We start from the raw sequence: 24,774 nt of genomic DNA on the forward strand, positions 1-24,774 counted from the left end.
AGTTTCATAATTTTTGAAAAATTTTAGAATTAAATACGGATTTTACAAATAAATGAAATCAGAAAATCATACAGGGCTAAATAATTGATGAAATATTGATTTCTAAATTTTATAAAATCCCAAAAATAATTATTGTAATTATAAAGTCATAAAAATATTTTTGAAAGATAATTTAAATATTTATGAAATTAGATTTTCAATAAAATCACTTTTAAAGACAAAAACAAAACGATACGACTCAGTATTTAATAACAAATAATCCTCAATCACAACTAAGTCACACACAATTAATATTACATACAACACATAGCAGACAGAATATCCATCCAATCCCTAATATTACTAAACGAACTCAATTTACCGATATCAATAAAATGATAAGTTTTCAAATAAACTTTTGAAAATAATACTTTTAAGAGAATATTTTTAGAAATTAACAAGGATCGATTTAACACTCAACAATTAGCACATTACCATTTAATAACACAAACTCGTCAAACAGGAATAAAATATCCACCATTTTATTCCTTCTAAATCAGAAAATCACATAAACATATTCAAATATTAATAATAATAATTCTGAAAATACGGGATATCACATATGCACAGCCTCATGCTCCCATCTTTCTTCTTAACAAATAAAACTGGTGCTCCCCATGGAGACACACTGGGTCTTATCATACCCTTATCTAAGAGTTCCTGCAATTGGATAGCTAATTCCTTCATTTTTAACGGGGCTAACCGGTAAGGTGCTTTTGAAACTGGCGCCGTCCCTGGGGCCAACTCAATAGCAAATTCAATCACTCTATCGGGTGGTAATCCCGGAAGGTCTTGTGGGAATACATCTTCAAATTCATTGACTACTGGAATATCTTGTAAGTTAGGCACCTCCTTCTGCGTGTCCACCACATAGGCTAGGTAGGCCTCATTTCCTTTTCGTAGCATCCTTTTGGCCTGGGCCATGGTCAAAATCTCTGCGTCTGCCTCTTTCCTCTAAATACAACTTCTTTCTTCCCTGGGATATTTAGCTTAACTTTCTTCCCTTTACAGTCTATCTGAGCATCATTGCTAGATAGCCAGTCCATTCCCAAAATTACATCAAACTCCCCTAATTTAAAAGGAATCAGATCAACACTAAAGGATTGCTCCCCTATGCCTATCTCACAGGCGGGGTGAATCTGGTTAACAGGAATAATTTCATGATTGGCTATTTCTACTTGCAAGGGTTCTATCAAGGGTTCAGCCTTAAGTTTTAACTTACGCGCAAAGTCCTTTGATATAAAAGATTTAGTTGCTCCCGAATCAAATAAAACGTTTGCACTGACTGAATTTAGAGAAAGGGTACCTGCTATCACATCTGAATCTTTCATAGCATCCTGGACTGTCATGTTGAAAGTCCTCGCAGTAGGTGGCTTATTAGAAGCAGCCCTGCTTGCTCCCGAAGCTGCTGGTTTGTTCATTGGGCATTCCCTCTTCCAATGACCTGGGCGTCCACACTGATGACAAGTGGTGGTTGGAATGACGGCAGGGATTGATGATGGGCATTTAGTTGAATAGTGGCCTTCCCGACCGCACTTAAAGCAGGTTACTGGCTTTCCTTTACACTCCCCAGTGTGATTCCTTCCACATATGTTACAGGCTGGCAATGGGGGTCGAGACTGGTTGGAATAGGACATTCTTGATTTCTGGCCGCCCTGGCTCACACTCACACTCATTGGCCGCTTAAACCCAGTGTTCCTTCCTGGTAGGGACACTGCTCCTCGATTAAATCTAGTTGGGAAGCTCCTTCCTGCGGAACCTCCACCCATGCTCATACTTTTCCTCTTTATTCCTTTCTTCTCTCTTTCCTTCTGCATCTGTTCACTTCCGACTTCTACAATCGTTGCCTTTTGCACCAGAGTGGCATAGTCCGTAAGCTCAAGGATTGCCACCCTATTCTGAATCCACGGTTTCAGTCCCTGCTGAAACCTCCTAGCTTTCTTTTCCTCGGTGCTCACAAACCCCGACACAAACCTTGATAACTCAGTAAATTTCACTTCGTACTCTGCTACAGACAAGTTATTCTGCTTTAGCTCCAAGAACTTGAGCTCCATCTGGTTTTCCATAAACCTCGGGAAATACTTTCCCAGAAACAACTGACTAAATCTCTCTCAGGTTATAATAGCATCTGTCTCCATGTTTTTCTTGGCCTCCCACCAGTAGTTAGCTTCTCCTTTCAGAAGGTAGGTAGCAAATACAGTCTTCTGTGCCTCATCGGTACTCAAAATCTCAAAGGATTTCTCCATTTCCTTTAACCATGCCCTTGCCTCAACTGGGTCGGCTGATCCGTGGAACTCAGGGGGCTTAAGGGACTTAAAAGCCCTGAAAGAGTTTGCCACAGTATTGTTATTTCCTTGAGGGGGTGGGTTGGGTTGACGTTCCAAATTCTGCCTTAGGAGTTGCATGAACTGGCCCACGGGATCCATGCCCGGGTTTGGTACCGGTTGCTCAACCTCAGTTTCTCCTTCTTCAGCCTCTATCTCAAATCCCTCAACATCATATGTTTCCTCTTCCTCTTCATACAGGGAGTCATCCTATTCCACATAATCCTCATCTTCCTCTTCAATGTGTTCCTGGTTCCTATCATCCTGGTTATGGCTTCCCTGGTCCTCAGATCCAGGGTTCGCCCTAGTTCCAATCTTTCTTGGCGGCATGATTCTGATAATAAAAAAAAATTATTGGGAAATTCAACGTTAGGTCACAATCATATACAACATTGTGCCTTGCACAGCTTCATAATGGGGAGAACGTATATCGCAATTCTATTATTTTATGACAGTTCTAATACGAAGTGCAGTAATAATAATGATAAAAACAGTGACCTCGTCACTAAGGAACTGAACCGAAATGAAACAAATATATACATAATGCGAGAAATACATAGTTTGATCTGGTCAAAAGTACAACAGTGCTACAGTCATCTGTCCCAAAAGTGATACACAAGAGTCTATCTGTCTAGTCAGAAAAAGGGATGCTATATACAAGTTAACTATCCCGGAAAATTGGCTCTTACTAAGGCCTCGGCTAACTAGACAACTAGACTATTCCATCGTCAATCCTGAATCATACACCGGAGCGGGTCAACTCCCATACCCTTTCCATCGCATGACGGAAGATATAGTCGGCCTGCCGCCTGGAGATCCTACCATGCCTGTCCCCCTGGAGCGATCTGAGCCTCGCTCGGGATGTGAGTTATATCCCCGTAAGCTCCCTCCTCAAAGATCGGGGTATAGAAGCCCTAGTCTCATAAGCTCGGGTACGCCTACCCGCCCTCTCTGCATCCAACTCCCTCCTGGCCTCATCCAGTCAGCCCTCGGCAACAGCCACTCGGGTCCTCAGAACATCCTGAACATATCTATGAGCTAACGAAGACTGCCTGTGGGCAGGGTCAAGAGGTGGTGAATCCGGAGCCGCTGAGGGTGCCTCCTCGGTCTGCCTAGGCTCGGAAGTATGGGTCTCTGAGCTGTCATCATCGGGAATCCAAGATAGTGGTGGAGGGGTAGGGGCTCTAACCTCCGGAAGTGTGGGTAATGGGGTACCAGCATACACTACCATAGGTCCAACACGCTCCTCAGCTACTGGGACCTCATCCAGGTCCTCCTCATCTGGAATAGCAATAACCTCTGTCTCTGACTCCTCTGAGGGGTCCTCCTCATCTGAAATAGCAATGACCTCCGTCTCTGACTCCTCTGAGGGGTCCTCCTCATCCTCCTCCATCTCAGGCTCCTCCTGATCCTCAACATCTAGCAGTGCCTCATCATGCTCACGCTCGAACATCTCAGGGTCCTCTATCTCAGGCGCCTACACATTAAACGAGCTAAGTTACTATCATGATACTTATAAGGGTTCCCGTAAGGGTTTTAACTGTCAGCACTACTTTAAGTAGTCCGACCATGAACTTGGCAAGAGTTCTTATTATCTTTGTGAGTTTATTATTATATCGTCGCATCATCTCTGAGGTTTATAACGCTTAGCTCTGATACCATTTCTGTAACACCCCCAGATCCGGGGTCGGGGATCCGGGTCGTCACGGTCTTTCTTTCCACAATATCACTTCACTTAATTAATAATAAATAACCTTATGCTGTGACCCCACACTAACACACACCACAACCCGTTATAGTCTCAGAGATGAAATTGAAATAAGTACAAGTCTTTGAATCCACAATTTAAAAGTTATTACAACCCAAAATGATTACTTGATAATTTACAGTTAATTGCCATTATCTGCCATAAGTTATAATTATACATAATTTGATTCTCAAAAGTAGAATGCCTGATCTACCAATAGATCTACCTCTGCAGCTATAGCAGCCACAACATCATCGGGAAGACGCGGGACGCTTCCCACGCGCTTGCGCTGGGTCTGCTGGAGTCTGGCCATCTTTCCTAACTGTTGTTGTGTGATGAAGAAATAAAGCAAGAGTGAGCCTTACAGCTCGCAAGATAGTATAAAGTGATAACAATAATATAAGTATCTAAATGGATACTTACTAGAATCTTTTATCAAGTGTAAGATAATTACTTACTAGATATAAGTAAAAACAAGGGATGAAGTTACCAAATACTTCACTACACTTATATCATTTATAAAGCTACTTGAACTACCACTGTTCAAAGTATAATGAGCTTTTACCAGTTCATCACATAGATGAGACTACAAGACAAGATTTGAATAGATTAAATCTTTGAGATATTAGTAAAGGAAATGAAGTTATGATATACTTCATTAAGTTCTGATATATATATCCACATATACATTTTCCTTATACAGTCCCTGAAAACCTCTGTCATGTAAAGTATGAACAGAGTTTGGAACATCCAATGAATTTTGGAAAGGAAAAGAATTTTGGCATAAACCAGGTATCTTGCTGATCAGGCAAGGATACCAATAAGTAACCTTTTCTACTAGTAGATGGACGAATTCCCCACTGGTCATCACCCTGGTCTCAATAGGACCTTATGCTGGACTGCCACTCAGCCACTTATGCATTTGATGGACTCCCACTGAGCCACTTACACTATCATGGATGCCCACTGAGCCCATGTTGCTTATGCCGACTCAATAGATGGACTTACTTCCCGAACGTTGGGTAAGTAATCAATTCATTTACCAAAACTGCAACCTTGTTGCGAATATAAAATACACCACAGAGCCGGATCCCTCAGGTTTTGAGCGAGTATTTAAATCCCCTTAAAAAGGAAGATCTTAAATATAAAAATGAGTTTTGGGATCCGCTCTAACTTTTAAAAATCATTTTGAAGACTCGAAAACACTTTAAAGAGTGTTTGGAGTAAAGCTGATTTAATGAAGTAAATCAGTCCCCAGTATATTTAGAAAATGTCTGAATATTATTATTTAAATAATATTCCCATAAAGAATAATCTTTATAAAAATAATTGAAGTAGAAGTATTAAAACTTATACTTGAAACGAGTATCAAATAACCAAAGATATACTTATCCGAAAGTACTATCTTTATTTGAATAATCGAAAATAAGTTTGATTATTGACACCTTATTCTTTAATAAAATAAAGAATATATTGCAGTAATAAGCGGAGTCATAATACCTCGAATGAATATTATAAATAATATTCATAAAATAAAGGAGTCATACATCCTCAAATGAATATCCAAGTAATATCCAATAATAATATAAAAGAGTCATAAGCCCTCGAATAATATTCGAAATAATATTCAATAAATAATATAAAGTTATCGAATAACCCTTATTCGATTAATAGTTTTGAAAACTATAACCATATATATATATATGAATATATATATATACATATATACAAAATCTACTCGGGATCCTCGACTCCCGGTTTTAGAAAATGTTTTCACCTTTAGGGTCCTTATAATAAGGGTATATGCAAAATACTGCTAACCTCTAGCATAGGTATTATCAACTGAACCAACAGATATATATAGCAAGAATACGAAACAGGCATGCATATGTACCATATAACATGCTACAATATATCGCAAGAATCTGCTATAACAAATATGCATTTAACGCAAGATCATGCATATAGACAAATACATCACAACAACAGTATAACGGATAGAAAACTTGCCTGAGCGACTTGGGGTGATAAAAGGCTCGGGACGAGTTTGGTAACCTATAAACAACAAGTAAGTTGGAATTTAACCAAAGTCACTTGTAAATCTATACTTTAACTAACTTAGACTCTAACGCTTGTTTTGCGCTTATTGATTCTCTTAAGTCACTCGAGTACCCTCGGCTCCACCATTTTTAATAATTTAACCTTTACGAGTTTTAAGGCGATTCCTTCGCGAGTGTCTTACTAACTGCCTAACACACTTACCATAAATGTTTCATACATTAATTAACCCTTTTTGGTCTTTAACCTATGTTTCAAAGTAAGGCGAGGGGAAAAGTTTTGTTCGTGAAACGCCGTTACTTGAAACGGTCGTTTCTCCTAAACCGTGCATCGGAATCGAACGAACTACATATCAAAACGAAGCTCGTAACACGAGCTATCTAGACATGGCAATGGTCAAATTCTAGAAGGGGGTTCTCGGGTCCTAATGTTATGCACAAAAGCAGTCCAAAGAAAATTGGACGTTACGACGGCTATGTTTACGCGATTTCCCAATTTAAAACCATTCAAAACCAACCCAATTCAACCTCAAATCAAACATACAACCAACATCCATCCTTATCACATCATATCAGCCCCAACCAATTCAATTTTAACATTCATACTTATGCCTAAGCTTGAATTTAACTATACTACAATCTTTTAACCAAAACAACAACATTTACCATTCCATTTCAATACCATTTCAATCCCAAACTCTAAATCACAAACATTAAGCTACAATATCACCCTACTAATCAAAATCATCTTATAATACATAGGAATCTAGGGTTTGGAGATGATATACCTTCCTCGAAGTGGTGGGAGGAGCTAGGAAGCCTTAAGAAGCCTTGAGAAGTCTTAGGAATGCTTGGATCTTCAAAGAAATCAAGAAAAATTTCAAATTAAAAACTTGAAAACACTATTCATTGTCTTCTTCATTGATTAAATGAAGAAGATTGAGAAGGAATTGATGGCTTAAACTCATGATATAGTCCTAACTAAGCATAAGGATGATTAGGGAATTAACTCACCAATTTAGGAAGCTTGGATCTTGAGTTTTGAATTTCTTGCCCTTTTGCAATAGTAAAAGCCGAGAGCAAGCTTGCTTGGATGAGAGAATGATTTTCGTGTTTTGATGAAAATGATTTGCTTGGCTTGGTTGGTTTGATTTTGTTTTTGTTTTAGTAAATTACCTAGTTGCCCTTGATTTTGTGTGGTTAAAAAGCCACCACATCTCCTTCCTTCCCATGTCATGCCTATGTCATGTTGTGATGTCATCCTTCCCTCTTTGTCCTCCTCTCATTGGTTGGGTGACATCACTCTCTCTCTAATCCCCTTTGATTAACTTCCTAATTGTTTGCCTAATGACCGCTGATCTGCTATACGGTTCGCTTAACTTTCATTTTCGTTTATCGTTTGAAGGATCATACTCGGGATCTTATTACTTAGGTTCCCTTAACCTTTCTCAATACATTATATTCCTTTTTATGATCCTCTATTATAATCCTTTAATTTAAATCCTTTTTATCCTGCTACCTTATACTCAATTCTTTCCGTATCTAGTGGATTTCCGGGAAAAACCAAAGTGTTCGGAAATTGGATTCTGATGATCTTTACATACACTCATATACCATATAGAGTACTAATAAAATCTCAGAATATCCATAATAGAACCCCTACATAGTGTGGCATGAAAAGTTTTCTCATTCAGCAAAAACACTATTCACAAGGGTTACAAAAAGTTGAAAATTTTGGGGGTTATTACACGAAATCACCTGGGTTGTCTCTGATGGTGTTCCTTCCTCTAGAGCTCTAATTGTTCTCCGTGTTCTCGCCATGGTTGTTGTTGTGCTGTCCCACAGACGGCGCCAAATGTTATGGATAAAATTATAAGGTTATTATTTGTTGTATTTAATAAAAAGGAACGTGAGCTCTAAGGCTCGATTTGACTGCTCTTGTGTTTCGTGACTCAATCTGCCTTAACGAGATGCCTACGTACCTTGCTGATTGCCAAGGATCAAGTCAAAAAACGTAGTTCTGATCTGTGGGGTGAGGCCCCTTATATAGATGTTGGGAGTCCTTGAATTGGACTTGGTATAGGAGACTTGGTAGGCAAGTCTCATAATTAGAATGGACTTTGGAGTCCTAGATAGTAGGAAACTGATTCCTTATCCTTTTAGGTCCCCTTGAGGCTAATCTGTAAGGATTTATATCCTTATCGGGACTCTTCTCAATAGCTGATTTTTCCCTTATTAATTAATTACGAAATTAATTAATAATTAGGGTTTTTGGGCCTTCTTTGTTCCATCAGGCCTGATCTGGTCCATCAGGCCTGATCAGCATGTTAACCTTTCTGGTCTGAATGTCATACATCTTCTTATTGGGCCTAGCAGTCCACACCTTGTACAATTAATGCAGTATTTAATTATACTATCATAATTTATTTTACACTATCATTGCTACACTACACTTGCTTTATATACTACCAAGTTACATGATAAAAAGAAAAACAAGTAAAACAAAAATTGTTTCTAGTCTAATTTCATGTTGCTTCATTACACTATTCAGCATCTTTGAATATCTTCATAATTACATGGAAATAGTAATTCTTATTTGTTCTCTAAATCCTGCAATTAGGCTACCACATTCCATTTGCAAACACCCGACGCATGTGACTATGTTGTCACTGTCAACTGCTCTTTTGAATATTATCATCTGTTGGGACTATGTTTGTCATCCGTCAGATTCCTAGTTGATTATTTTTCGGGAGCCTTTGTAGATCATCCGTCGGGAGCCTTTCTGCCACTTGACTCTATTTCACTTATACATAACTACAAGACATCTTATATTTATAATTAGCCACCCTATTCTGCATATCAATCTAGTAGTCAACATGACTTAAAGAATCCATAACATCTACTCAACTAATACATTGTTGTTTCCAGACATGTGCTACAAGACTTATTATAGTAACAAAAGAATCTCTGATTTGGTTGATTTGTAAATTAGTAGATTCTTGAGCTATCTATAAGGATCTCATCAACATAGTGGATGCTTTAAGATGATTCAGTATATCAGGATTCTGAATAGTCTTTTCTGTTGTGCCCAAATGCTTAACGACATTGAATTTAGATATAGGATAGGAATCATCCTTCCATTTTATAGTCCAGATTTCATCAAAGAACTCCTTCGCATTCCGAGCATCCAACTCCATTAACTTTTGTTGCCTTACATAGGTAGGCATGTCTTCAGGGAAAAAGAGTTCATCTATATTCTTGTTAGAATCTAGAATCTCATTGTTATTATCCCCATCATCAGACTCTGTCTCATGAACAGATCCTTCATCAGCAACTGGTTCTTGAACTATCTGTTGAACTCCATCTCCGGCTTCAGCATTTAAGATAGAATCAAAAATTAGGGTTGTATGTGATCCAGCTACCTCAGAAACTGTCATGCCATCAGCATTTACTCAACATCTTCAAGAATAGTATACGAGTGAGGTAGAGCTTCAATATTTATCTCCAAGACCTCAGTAATGTGGAGTGTTGTGGTGACCCTTCTATAAATAGATCTTCATGAATGGATTGCTGTGCATCTTCATCTTCAGCAACAGCAGGGAGAATAACAGGTGATGGATTGATAGAGTGAGTGGACTGCAGGAAAGTATCAGTACTTAGACCTGCAGGAAGATTATCAGCACTTGGTACATCAGAGTTTAACTGAGGGTCTATAGACTGTTGTTCAGCAGTTATTTCTTTTGTACTCTGTGCACCTGTAAAATATAACAAGTAACACTTAATTTTTATATTCTTTTAAAGTACTCTCATTACTCCCCACACCACACAGCTCATAACTTTTAATAGTTAGAGTTTCCTCACAAGGATTACTAAATCCTGACTATCATCTACCTCTCATTTTTCCAGGAAGGATCATGCCTCTCTTTATTTCTATTTTTCTCTAAATCTTTTCTCTCATTCTCACATGAAAGGCTCAGATAATTTTATCCTATAGAAATAAGAGGTGGATAAAAAAAGGTTGTATGTGGTCATACAACTAGAGGTAGTCCTTAAATAAAGGTCTAGATATAATCATACCAACAGGATTTATAACTTGAAAAATAAATACTGATAATACAAGATAAGTATTTAAAATTAATATTGATAAAGTGAAATCAGTATTTATACCTTATGATTCTGAAGATTCAGCTTCTTTGCAGACATTCAGATGAGGTACTAATAAGATATCAGTAGATGGTGGTGATGGATGAATTCTGCCTTCAGCATCTATTACAGTATCACTGCAGTAGGAGTGAAGCCTTTATTGAAACTTCGATGCAATGGTTCTTGTGGGGCTGGAAATTCAAGAGTTGCAGGATGACTTTGACACCCATGTTCTTGTGTACCCCTATCCACAATAGCAGTAGATGACCCCTGTACAGTCTTCTCATGAAAAAGCAGCTATCTAATTATATCTGTCAGGATCAATTTGCTTACAGAAGTCCTTGACTTGAGAAACTTCTTCATGAATCTTGGCCGCTGCAGCTTTATGCCATTCATGAGTGAATAATTGATTAGGAGGCTCAACATCTTCAATGTCTGCTGCACTACTTCGAAGTGCAGGTTCTTATGTGACTGGATCAGAATTTATGGTAGTTGTTGTATCCCTTTGAGATATAGGTTCTTGTGTGCTAGATCCAGGAAAAAGACTTTTCCCTTGCAGCCTCTTGACAGTCTCTTCTACTTGCTCATAAGAGATTTCCTTTACCCTCTTTATTGGTTGCTTCATTGGAGAATCAGACAAGTCCACAGGTGCATCAGGATTTATTTGGAAATCAGGATTTAGAGTAAATGCATTTGGTGTCTCATCGGCAATTTCTTTCTTTATCTTGAGCATTTTATAAGCATATTAGACTTTGGCCACCTTCATTTTCCTTGGCCTTGGTCTTGTACCAGTTTCATCAGTATTTCTGGTACTTTGAACAACATCATTAGTTGTGCCCTCCTCAGTTCGTAGAACAACTGGTTTTGGAAAAGAATCAGTTGTTAGGCTTGGAAATTTGGAAGATAAGGTAGCATTGTCCTCATCATCATCTGACTCTAATCCTACAAGCACAAGCTTCCTCCTGACAGATTCTGAAGGTTTAGAAGATTGAGGAACTTGTGTTGCATCAGCTTTTGACTTTTCTACATCAGGATTTGTAGCCCTTCCAGCCAACTGTTTCTTTCTTTTTACAATAGGTGTCTTTTGAGAGACACCTGAGGTGGCTTGTGTTTGCGGTTATGTTTGGGTTGTTATGCTGGGGTGCGATAAGATTAGAAAAAGCCCTTTTTTTAAGCTTAAATACTGCCATAATTTGATTAGAGGGGATAGGGGTATCAGAGAAACAGATATTAAAGATCAACTGACAGAATCTAGCATAATACACAGTCTTTCTATCAGTAGTTAATCTATCCCCTATAAAAGATAAAATTACTCTACCAAAATCATAATGAGCATCATGAATCGGAGAGTACCCTATATGTTGTGTCATGATGGGCAGAGCATCAAAATTAGAAGATTTATTGTTGAAGGCCTGTGTGATGCAGTCAAAGAAGAAATTCTATTTTTTCCTGAGCCCATTACTCTTTAATTGACCAAGGTTCTTTAGGTCTTTGTCATAGCCTATGTCATTGAAAAACCTCTTCATTTCAATATTTCCCACAAAAGCAGAGTAGGAGTCATAACTAGACAACTGTAATGCATCCCTTACAGTCTGAGGAGTTACAATCATTGTCTTCTTGTCAAACTCAAACACAAGATTTGGAGTTCCATTGTCACCTCCATCATCATAAACACCAGTTTTCCAGATAGCTAGTACCAGGTCATCTGAGATTGTGGGTGGAGCTGTGAGAGCAAACCCAATCTCATTGGATCTTAAAAAGTCCTGAAAGATATGAAAATCAATGTTGACACTGTTATTGTCCAGTATAGCCGAGTGATTGTTAGTAACAAACTAGCCACCGCCATAAGTAAAAGGTTTAGAAGCAACTGGTGAAGTCATTTTGAATTTGCAAGAAAAAGTTTCGAAAAGAAATAGGGTTTCAGAGTTTACGGGTTAGAGAGAGAGAGAGAGGGAGAGAGAATTAGCAGAGAAGAAGATAATAGTGATTTGGTAAAGTGTTAATTTGAAATTTAAAAAAAATGATTTTTTTAAAAAACTTACTCCACTAACTCAGAAACGTTTCATTTTAGTGGGACACGTGGCAGTCTACTAGACTGTAAAAACAATCATGGAAATGTGTATTAAGGGTAGTTACTGCACGCAAAGTTTCCCAGAATAATGTTTCGTATATACTCAAATGTTTTTACATATCCTCACGCCATCAGTAAACAACTTTAATCATGCAAAAATTACCCACTTACATATTACTTCACCACTGTAATTAAAATACTGATTAAAATACTATTTGAATAAATTCAAAAATTATCGTCTAAAAAATAATGGTCAATCAAAGTTTGACCAATATCAGTATGTAATCTACCACTATCTGGATTTATCAGTTAACACAAGTTTGGCCAATATCAGAGCTTATACAGATAATCAGATTTTAACATGCAGCTACTGGCTGGGATTAATAGAAGCTAATTACATGCTATCATGGCATCAGAGTCTAACATTATAATCAGTATTTAGCAAGTACTGATACATAATAATAATAATAATAATAATAATAATAATAATAATAATAATAATAATAATAATAATAATACACTACACTCTAATTATCAGCAGTTATTCCAAATTATCAAAGTTTGAGAAATGTCCTGATATCATTCCAAATTCATTCATTAATCTTGTAAAGGTAGCTTCACAGAGAGGCTTGGTGAATATATCTGCTAATTGCTGATTTATTGGAATAAAGATCAATTCCACTGTACCTTCCATTATATGATCCATTATGAAATGGTACCTAATACTGATGTGTTTAGTCATTGAATGTTGTACTGGATTTCCTGTCATTGCAATAGCACTTTGATTATCACAATATATAGGAATTGTAGAATTCTCTAACCCATAATCCAGTAACTGATTCTTCATCCATAAAATTGAGCACAACAGCTTCATGTAACAATATATTCAGCTTCTCCAGTTGATGTGAAAATTGACTTTTGTTTCTTGCTAAACCAAGAAACCAACACGCCACCAAGAAATTGGCAGCTTCCAGAAGTGTTTTTCCTGTCTATTTTACATCATGCAATATCAGCATCTGAGTATTCAATTAGCTTAAAGTCTGAATCTATAGGATACCATAATCCAATATTTGTGGTGCTTTTGAGATATTTAAAAATTCTTTTCAAAACTAATAGATATGGTTCCATTCGATCATCTTGGAACCTTGCACGGAGACAGATAGCTTACATGATATCAGGTCTACTAGTAGTTAGATATAAGAGAGAGCCAACCATGCCTCTGTAGTTAGTTATATCTACCGATGAAGCAGTATTTAAATCTAACTTGGTTGCAGTGACCATTGGAATAGTTGCAACTGAACTGTCTTATAATTCCAAATCTTTTGAGCAAATTTCTGGTGTATTTGGATTGATTTATGAAGATTCCTTCATCAGTCTATTTTACTTGTAAACCCAGAAAATAATTCAATTATCCCATCATACTTATTTGATATCTTGACTACATTAGCTTTGTAAACTTGTCACGGAGTTTATCATTAGTAGAACCAAAAATGATATCATCAACATATATCTGTACTAATAACAAGTCCTTACCATGGTATTTATAAAATATTTTTTTGTCAATTGTACCTCTTGTGAAACCACTTTCTAACATAAATAGAGCAAGTGTTTCATACTAGGCCCTTGGAGCTTATTTTAGTCCATAGAGTGTTTTATCCAGTTTATAGACATGATCGGGATATTTTGGAAAAATGAACCCTGGAGGTTGTTCAACATACACTTCCTCTTTAAGTTCACCATTCAAAAATGCACTATTCACATCCATATGGAACACTTTAAACTTCTTACTGTGAATAGCCCTTTGCAACCAGTCTTTCTTTATTTCTTGTAATGATTCCCTCTCTATCAGTTTTGTTTCTGAACACCCACTTTGTGCCAACTACTGATCTGTTCTTTGGTCTTCGCATAAGATTCCAGACTTTGTTCCTTTCAAATTCATTAAGCTCCTCTTGCATTGCTGTAACCTAGTTAACATCTTGAAGAGATTCTTCCTCTTTTTTTGGTTTAGTTTGAGATAGAAAAGACTGGTAGAGACATTCATTTTGAGTGGCTTTTCTGGTTCTTACTCCACTATCAGGATTTCCAATGATTAAGTCAGGTGTGTGTGAATTAGACCATTTTCTTGCAGATGGGAGTTGACTTCTTGAAGTAGAACCTACCCCTTGATCCATAAACTCTCTAGTTTCTCTTTGACTTGTACCACTATCATTTCCTGATGCTCCCCCTAATTCAGTATTTCCAGTGCTATCAGTGTTTGACGAATCAAAGGTCTAATGAATTATTTACTGATGTTCCTCAAGTTGAATCACTTGTAGAAGAATCTTGATATGAATGATGTTGCTCCCCCTCAACATGTGTGCTTCAACATTTTCAGAATTTCCACTGTTATGTGGATCATCATAGTTTAGAGTGATATCAGGATTTACTATATCAAGATTTGTCAGTATATCAGAATTTAACTGTTCAGCATATGGTACTTCATTTTCAAATCTCAATTCTTCATGGTCATCTGCATCCTCTAGACCTGTAATATTCTTATCATCAAAAGACACATGAATAGATTCCATGACCACATTTGTTCTCATATTATAAACTCTGAAGGCTTTTGTTGACAAAGGATATACAAAAAAATGCCTTCATCAGCTTTTAGATCAAATTTACTAAGCTGTTCTGGATGAGTTTTGAGAACAAAACATTTTCAGCCAAAAATGTGAAAGTATTTCAAATTTGGCTTCTTTCCTTCACCATCTCAAATGGTGTTTTACCATGCTTATTGATCATATTGTGTGAAGCAAGTAGTTTGCACATCCCCATCCCAGAAGTAGGTAGGTAATCTTGCTTCCTCTAGCATGGTTCTTGCAGCTTCTATGAGAGTTGTATTCTTTCTTTCAACAACTCCATTTTGTTGTGGAGTTCCGGGGGCATAAAATTCTTATTTTATCCCCTTGTATTTACATAACTCTTCCATAATATTGTTCTTGAATTCAGTTTCATTATCACTTCTAATGATCTTCACTTTGTATATTAATCATTTTTCCATCTCTCTCACATGATCAAGAAGAATGGATGGAGATTCATCCTTGGTGTGCAGAAAATACGCTCATGTGTATCTTGTATATTCATCAACAATTACAAGTGCAAACCTCTTCTTGGAAATTAATATTACATTGACTGGTCCAAAGAGATCAATATGAAGTAGATAATATGGTTCAAGAATAGAGGATTCAGTTTTACTCTTGAAAGATATTTTCCTCTGCTTGGATTTCTTGCATGAGTCATATAAGCCATCAGGAGTAAATACTGCATTGGGCAATCCTCTTACAAGATCTTTCCTCACAAGTTCATTGATGTTGTTGAAATTGAGATGAGAAAGTCTTTTATGCCAGTTTTACCTATCTTCCACAGATGCTCTCCTAAGTAGACAAACGTCTGATCCATCATTATATGTGGAGACCCTGGCTTCATATAGGATACCATGTCTTACACCAGACATTACAATCTTGCCATCAGACTTACTAACAATTTCACAATATTCCTCATAAAAATTCACATGGTAGCCTCTGTCATGGATCTGACTCACACTGATCAAATTATGCTTGAGTCCTACAACCAGAGCTACATCTTCAATAATGATATTTCCAAGTTTGATTTTTCCATATCCCAAGATTTTTCCTAAGTTGCCATCTCCATAAGAAACATTTGGGCCAGCCTTCTCCTTAAACTCTGTTAGCAGGGTTTTATAACCAGTCATATGTCCTGAGCATCCACTGTTCAAGACTAGGGAAGATCTTATGTTACCCTACAATCAGTATTTAAATCAATTATGTGGCGCCCTCCAAACCCGGGTCAGAAGTTTGGGGTCCACAACACATACTCAATATATAAACCTGTATATAAATTATTATTTGCAATGACCCTACTTTACATAACCACGGATCGCAACAGGTTAAAGTATGAAAACAAGCCACAACCTTAACTTTTATTACATCGTACTAAATCCCAACTAATTTAATTTACAACTGATATGAAATTATTCTTACAACCTTACTATCTCACTACTGCAATAAGCTCCTGCTAGCTCGATCAACCATAATCTGGAATCCTAGCTCGAACATTGAACTGTGAAACCTCGCTATCAACCGTATCCTTTGTAACTGTAGCATACATAAAAAGATTTGCAAGAGTGAGCTAACTAGCTCAGCAAGTCATATCATTATTCACTGAGGTTAAACAATAATAAACAAGATGATTCAAAGGAATCAAGTTTCTTGTTAAACAACCAATAGAATTGGATATTTATTTTAAGTTTTTAAAACCAAGGTTAGGCTGCTGATCAGTCACGCACTAACCCCGAGCAAAGCACACAGCATTGCTCTAACTACTGGATCCAAGGCACACATTGGCCTAACTTGACCATTGATATGGTCTGACCACGAATCTGGTCTACACAAAGAAAACTATCCAATTCTAAAGCAGTTCAATATGATAAACAACAGAATTCAATAAAACCTGATCATAATCAATAACAATAAAACTTTTGTATAAAAGCATGGTAAAAATTCATGGTTACTGAAAGGGTATGTCAAAGTACATGAAAGAAGTGGCCTCCAGCCTGCAGGACAATCGGGTATTAGATGAATAATGTTTTTACAGGGTTTTAATACTTTGATGTCACAAGGTATGGTTAAGTATAAAAGTTTCTGCATGTTTAAAACAATTTTGTTCCAGTGTTTGGTATGTGATGGTTATATATTTGTGGAGTAGTGTCGTATATGTGTGGTTTAATATTTGGTAAATCAACCAGAAACGGTTCACAAAGAATAAGGTTTACAGCTCAAGATCAAATGATTTGGCTCAGGTTCAAGGCTGAAGGATTCAAAGTATTTCCCATATAAAACAGAGTTATTTTGAGTATTAACAATATGTCACAAGAGAATTTAGAAATATTTGCAATATATCTCGAGAAAGGTTTAGAAGTACTTGCCTTATCATAATCGATTTCAACTTCACTTGTACTTATCTACTGACTCCATTCAACAATCACTCGTCTGCTTTTCTTATGCCTCGCTTCTATTCTCTGATTACTTGCTGTATTTTCTACATGACAATTCTATTTTCTGATCACCTGCTTCCTTTTCTTACGCCTTGCTATTCTGCTAGGCATTATAAATATCTATCAATATTTAACTCATACGATTCTATTCGACATATACTTCTATCTACCCTTCGTTTCACCCAAATCCGATTAACGGATTGAAAGTTATGCTATAAACAAGTAATCACCGAATATATAGATCGACAGTCAACCAACAAGTCACATATAACACATAGCACGTCATATAATCAATGATATATCACTTATAAAGAAGTCTCAGGTCATAAACAGGCTTTCAGGTAATAAAAATGATTTTTAAAATATTTTTCGGAATTAAAATAGGTCGTTAGATCAATTTCAGAGTAATAAACAGGGTTCGATTGGCCACATCTGGCTTCGAAACAATTTTATAATAATTTTCGAGCCTTAGAAATAATTTACAATAATATTTTAAAGCTCAAAACTATTTTTCGGAATTTTTAAATCATTTTTAAATAATTAAATCTAATTAAATAATTAATTAAAATCAATTAATAATTAATTAAATCAATTAATCAATTAATTTTCGAATTAATTGACTAATTAATCAATTAAAAATTAACTGAAATTATTTAAATAATTAATTCAGATTTTTTTTGAATTAAAAATAATTTTTTTGGAATTAAAATAATGATTTTTGAAATTAAAATAATCATTTTCGGATTTTTCTGAAATTAAAAACAATTTTGAAAATAATTTATAAAAAGAAATCTAAATTTTAAAAGAATTTAAAACAGGAATCCAGAATTTGTAAAATTCTGGAAACTTCAGGTACTAACTTGCAAAAATGCCAAAAACACTTTGATTTAGGGATGTTCTGGATCAAAACCGGGTTTTTAATAAAAAGAAACGGGTCAGGAACCGGGTCGCCGGGTCGGGATGAACCGCCGGACGAACCCAGAATCCGGTGACCCTTTCCGGATTCCGGTGACCTCAATCAGGGTCGAAAACAACCTCGTTTGATCTATTTTTCAATGCAAAATCAGTCTAAGCATTTCCAGAAGCCTAACCATTCAACAATCTGTCCACAACAATCATTTAATCAATTTTTCGGCCAAAACACGAAAAACTCCGGCGAGAACTTCAAACAACAACTTCGTTCAATCTAGAAATCGTCTGATAACATGCTATATACGATTAGATTACAAATTTTAAGGGGAACAAAACCCACCCCTTTAGAACTTCTGATAATCCCTAATTAAGAAACCCCCAATTTTAATCAAGAACATTCAAACGAATATAAACCCTAATTATACAATTCGAGAATCAAACCCTAATTTGAACATGTTATTGAACTCCAAATTCGAAGTATAATATACCAAAATGATCAGGAAAACAAGCTCTACAACATACAATCATCAAATCATTCAAACAACCATTCGTACAAAAATTCATAGTTTAAATACCAAGAAATTCGAATATAAATAATTAAATAGAAAATCACCTGATGTTTCTGGGTTGAAATTGATGGAAGATTTGGATTCTAGATTTCAGTAGCTTCGTTTTGAGTATATGTACGCCAAAATCGGATATCGATAACGCCTCCGAATTTGTGTTTGATTATGAAGAACATAATATAATTATAGTATTTTCTCTATAAAAACTCTGTAAATATTGTTTGTAAATGATTTCCGGTATAAAATAAAATACGGTAGAGGCTATTTATAATTACGGAAAATTAGTATCCCGTTGGATCATTCCGGATATAAAACGGTACGTTTATTTATAAAAGCTGATCCAAACGGTACCGGTTTTCGAGATAATTATCCAAATCAGTACAATTTGTACTACGCTCTTGGTTTCAGCGCCTGGTTACACGTATTACGAGGTGATAATTATGATAGTTTAATAAAAAGCTCCCGTTTATCGAAAATACGAGTTTTATTGATTTACCGAAACGAATAATGTATCGAAAATATTGCGCCGGGACCCGCGCAGGACAAACCGTACGCCGGATTGAAAAATTCGAAACACGGGAAATGCTCGGAATATTGCAATTAGGTTAGGAAGGAGTTCTCGGAAGAGTTTCGGGTTCTAAAAATGTAAAAACGGATAACGGTGGTTGGTTCCCATTTTTATAAAATAGATTTTAAATACCCGGAAAAAGATTTTATAAAATCCATATGATTCTTATAAATTCATAAATCAACATAAAAATAATTAGGAAGATATGACAATTATCTGTATTTTATTTTGGACATATAAAAATTAAAATACTCAACTAATAATATTTTTAAACATCCAACACATTTAACACTTAACCAATAATTCACAGAATAGATACTGAACACATATAATAATTATTTAATAGCAAAAATAATTACACGATATATCCCGGATATTACAAATTAGTGTTTTTAAGGACCCAGACTTTCTTGGATCCTTTGGCCTTTTTAAGTTTGTTAACATATGCAGCAGAAGACTTCATATCAGAGTTTATGTTAACATTCTTGCTATCAGTATTTACACATGCAGAAACATATTTTTCTTTGTTTAAAGAGGTCTTCAGTTCATAATATAAACTGTGATACTCTTTACATGTATAAATAGAGTGACACACACTATCATAATGAAAACAAGAATTTTGTGGTTTATATCTAACTGTTTTATTCCTAAACTCTGATTTGGGAGGTACAATATTTATCTCTTTATTCTTCCGACAAGAATTAGCAAGATGATTAGTACTACCACAGTTCAAGCATGTCTTTCTAGGTGCATTGAAAGTAATTTTGTAAGTACCATTTTCATTAACACCTACTTTACCATTCTTGTTTTCCTAGGCTTTTTCTCCTTGTCTTTCATGTGTAATTCCTTTAGCTTTTGCTTAAGCTATTTCTGAGTGATTAAACTAACATTTACTGATCTTGTGTGAACTTGTTCACTCTTATCAGTATTTAAGTTTGATTTAGGTGCTGAGGTTGAACCTACCTCATAAACTGACTTAACAGCATCAACACTTAAATTAAACTTAATGGGCTTAAACTGAACTTTGTTTAGTTTAACCTTATTATCAGTATTTATTGGTTTAATCTTCTCAGTTTCTTTTCCATTTTTCTTATAAGAATTAGATCTATTTGCATATCCTAATCCTGATTCCCAACAACCATTTTCTAAAATTTCCTGAGTTGTTTTTTATGAGTTAGTCCAAATCTTTATAACCTCTCTTTCTTTAGTTAACTCTTTTTCTAAATAAGCATGCTTTTCTAACAGTTTTTCTTTAACGTAAACAGCATTATCTCTCTCTTTTTGACATTCTAGCATAGAAAGCAACCTAATTTCTAGGTGATCATTCCTTTTTTTTAACTCAGAGTTTTCACTCTTAATTCTATTATTCTCTAAAGTTTGATCCCAATAACTAACATGCAGAGATTTAAGAAATAATATTAATTCATAGATATCATCAGTATCAAAAGCAAGTGTGGTTTGAGGTACCTTTAATTCAGAAGTGTTACCCTCAGTGTCAGCATTTGCCATGAGAGCATAGTCGACTTCATCATCTAATTCAGATGTATCATCCCAATTATTTTTCTTGGTGATCAAGGTTTGTTTCTTCTCAGCTCTAGGCTTTCTACATTCAGCTGCAAAGTGTCCAATTCCATCACAGTTATAGCACTTTTCCTTTGACTTGTCATATTTTCAAGACTTTGATTCCTTCCAATCAGTATTTCTTCTGTCATTCCTCTTATCAGAGTTTGAGGAAATGGAACTCTTTCTTGAAAACCTTTTTCCTTTCTTGAAGTTCTTGTACACCATCTTCTTGAAGCTTTTAACCAAAAAAGCTGGCATCTTCTCAATATCTTCATCATGATCACTTTCAGTATCTGATTCATTATCAGAGTTTGAGTCATCATCAAAGTTTAATGACTCAGTATCATACTTTGCAATCATACCCTTTCCCTTGGAGTGGCTTTTTCTCCTAGTTTTCTCCTTTGGCTTCTCTTCAACTTTGAGAGCAACCTGTCTTGCTCTTAGTCCTTTCCTCTTGTTTCTTTGCTCCATCTCCAGTTCATGAGTCTTCAGCATGCCACATATCTCATCTAGAGATACATTATCCAATTCATAATTATCCCTGATTGATGTGACTTTTAAGTCCCACTTTTCCAGGGAGTGCAAGAAGGAACTTCAAGTTAGAGTCTTCAAGATCATATTCTTTGTCAACCAGAGACAGGTCATTGATCAGCTTTTGAAACCTGTCATAGATTTCAGTCAAGGACTCGTCAAATTTTGAGTCAAAATGCTCATAATCCTGAGTAAGTACTTTCCTTATATTCTTCTTGATAACAGTAGTTCCTTGACATTTGACTTCCAAGGTGTCCCAAATTTCTTTGGCATTTTTACATCCAATCACTCTGTTAGACATAACACTGTCAAGACTGTTGTGAAGAATATGTCTTACTTTTGTATCTTTCATAATAGATGAAAGATCCTCAAGAGAATAGTCTTTCTTATCTTTGTCAACCATCTTTTCTTCCTGGACAGCAACATCAACAGCTAGTTTCATTGGCTTGTGTGGACCGTCATAAATTCTGCTCAGATATTCAAGATTTGTTGCTTCCAGACACATAGCCATCTTTACCTTCCATATTGGATATTCATGAATCTTCAAGATTGGAACTTTGATAGCCTCACATCTACTCATATTATGATTGATGGATTGATTGGTTGGTGGAGGAGGTGGGGGATTTGGTTGAGCTTCTTTGTCCACCATTAAATATTGATTTTCAAATCTTAAATTGTTTGTATATCAACAGCAGGCTCTGATACCAAATTTTAGGCCCGTAATACAACTGTAGAGGGGGTGAATACAGTTTACGCAAAAAATTAGATAAAGCTCAAAAGAATCAACAGTTTTTATATTAATCAGATAAAAACTGTTACACGAGTACACTCCCAAAGGATGAACAATTATCCTTGAGAGATGCTAGGTTATATGAAAGATGTAACAATTTGTAACACATATAGTGTAAACCTAATATGTGCTTATATAGTGCACAGTTACACAATCAATAAGGAATCCTATTCAAATACAATAAGGAAACCTAATACATATCCATGTATGATTGCTTCTGTAGGTAAAGTCCTTCACCGCCTTGAATTCTACAATCCCTTTCCTTCTTTGATACCTACTGATGTGACTAAATACTGATTGTCAAATGCTAATCATCAACTACTGATAGACAAGTACTAATGATGTCACCTTCAGTAAATCCTGATATCAAATACTAATAACAAACTCTGATAGTTTTATATCCTGATACCATCAATTTCTTTTAACATCTTCCTTTTCATCATCTTCATCAGTGTCATCCTAACTCTTTCCTTCATCAATATAAGCTTTTCCCTATTGTTTTTTTCAAGAGAGCTTCATATTTTGCTTCCAATTCCAGATAGGCTTTATCCTTCTTCACTTTCTTTGGCTTCCTACACTCAGTAGCAAAGTGACCCAACTTATCACAGTTTAAGCACCTTATCTTTGATCTGTCAACAGATCCAGTCTTGGAGCCACCTTTGCTAGCTGAGTTATACTGAGCTTTTGGTTTCCAATTGTTATTGTTGCAAGACGGTCCCTTGTTCTTGAAAAAATCTTGGCTTTTTGACCTAATATTGGAAAATTTTCTAGCTAGGTATGCCATGGATTGGTCCATCTCATCTAGCTCATCAAAGGTATAGTACTCATCTTCCTCTAGCTCCAAAATAACTTGTTTTTGGGGTCCTTTGTTCTTTTGCTCCACAGCTTGAATGACCGGAGTCTGTGCATCTTGTTCATCTTCACTTATTTCACTGTCATTGACAACCAAGGCACTAGATCCATCAACTACATTTCCTTGGTTTGACCTAAATGACTTTCTTTATAACATTTCAAGTTTATAGGTCTTCAAGATTCCATACAGCACCTCCAATGTCATTCTGCTCAAGTCCCTTCCTTCTTTTATGGCTGATATCTTCTGTTCAAGGTGGTCAGGAAGAGATAGCATGAACTTTAGGTTCACCTCCTCAGCTTCATAATATGTATCATGAAGTTTCAAGTCATTTATCAATTTGTTAAACCTTTCAAAAACTTCAGTAATTCCTTCTTCAGGCTTTGCCATAAAACCCTCATACTGAGATACCCGTATCCTCCTTTGATTTGACCTAACTTCCTCTGTTCCCTCACACAAAATCTCTATTTTCTCCCAGATCTGTTTGGTTGTGTCACGGTTGACAATATTGTTGTACATCACATTCTCAAGTGACTCTATCGGAATTAATTGTAAGCCATTATCCAGAGAGACTTTCTCTTTTTCAGTTTCAGTGTATTTTGAGGGGTCTTTAGGGGCATAATGAGCTGGAATGACCATATCTCCGTCTGTAGATTCCTCAATTCTTTCCATGGGAGTAAAATGGTCATTCTTGAGAATCTGGATATATAATGGATTGGTCATCCTTATAAACAACGTCATCTTCTTTTTCCGTAGTGTGTAGTTGGCTCTGTCAAAGGCTATTATCTTGATGCGACTTAACTTCAGTGCACTCATACTTCCATGATCTTTATCTATTTTTTTTCTGATTTTGCTCTGATACCACTTGTTATATATTAAGTGCAACACAGGGGGGTGAATGTGTTTTCTTAATTTTTAGCCTTTTAAAACTATTTGGATATGGTATGTGAACAAAACAGTTTAATTGTAGAGATATTGTGTTAGCAGAATTAAAATAACAAGCACAACAAACACAATATTTCAAAACTCACTTAATGTGTATTAATTAAGTTTGTCTTGATACAAATTATGTGTTCTTAAAAATATAAGAACTCGGCTTATTTCCTGAGAGAGTACAAGAAAATTTAGATCTATTTTGTTACACTTAAAAACAAAGGACCAATGTTTAGTTTATGGATTAGTAAACACGGGTTTATATAACATGCAATAAGTTGTACTAAACCCTTTTCTAAGCTATCTCTGAATCTTTCTACTTTTGGCTTAATAAATCGTTGCAAATTTTGTAGGTCTGTGACCATCCTTTGTCAGTTAATCTTGGCCCTTGATCTTGTACTCTTCAAGCTACTTTTGTTGACTTTCCAATATAAGTGAATAGATCATTTGTTTATTGATAATATCGAATCTTTAACTTATCTGCATTACTGTATTTGAGCTTCATGTCGTGATCTCCGGTTTATTCTATAGAAAAGTGACATCTCGATAAGTATAATGACTTATCGAGATCTCTGAGTTCTCTATAAGTGTAATTGACTTGTCGAGGTCTCTTAGTTCTCTATAAGT

Source organism: Apium graveolens, chromosome 2 (assembly GCF_009905375.1).
Source record: "Apium graveolens cultivar Ventura chromosome 2, ASM990537v1, whole genome shotgun sequence".
Taxonomy (NCBI): domain Eukaryota; kingdom Viridiplantae; phylum Streptophyta; class Magnoliopsida; order Apiales; family Apiaceae; genus Apium; species Apium graveolens.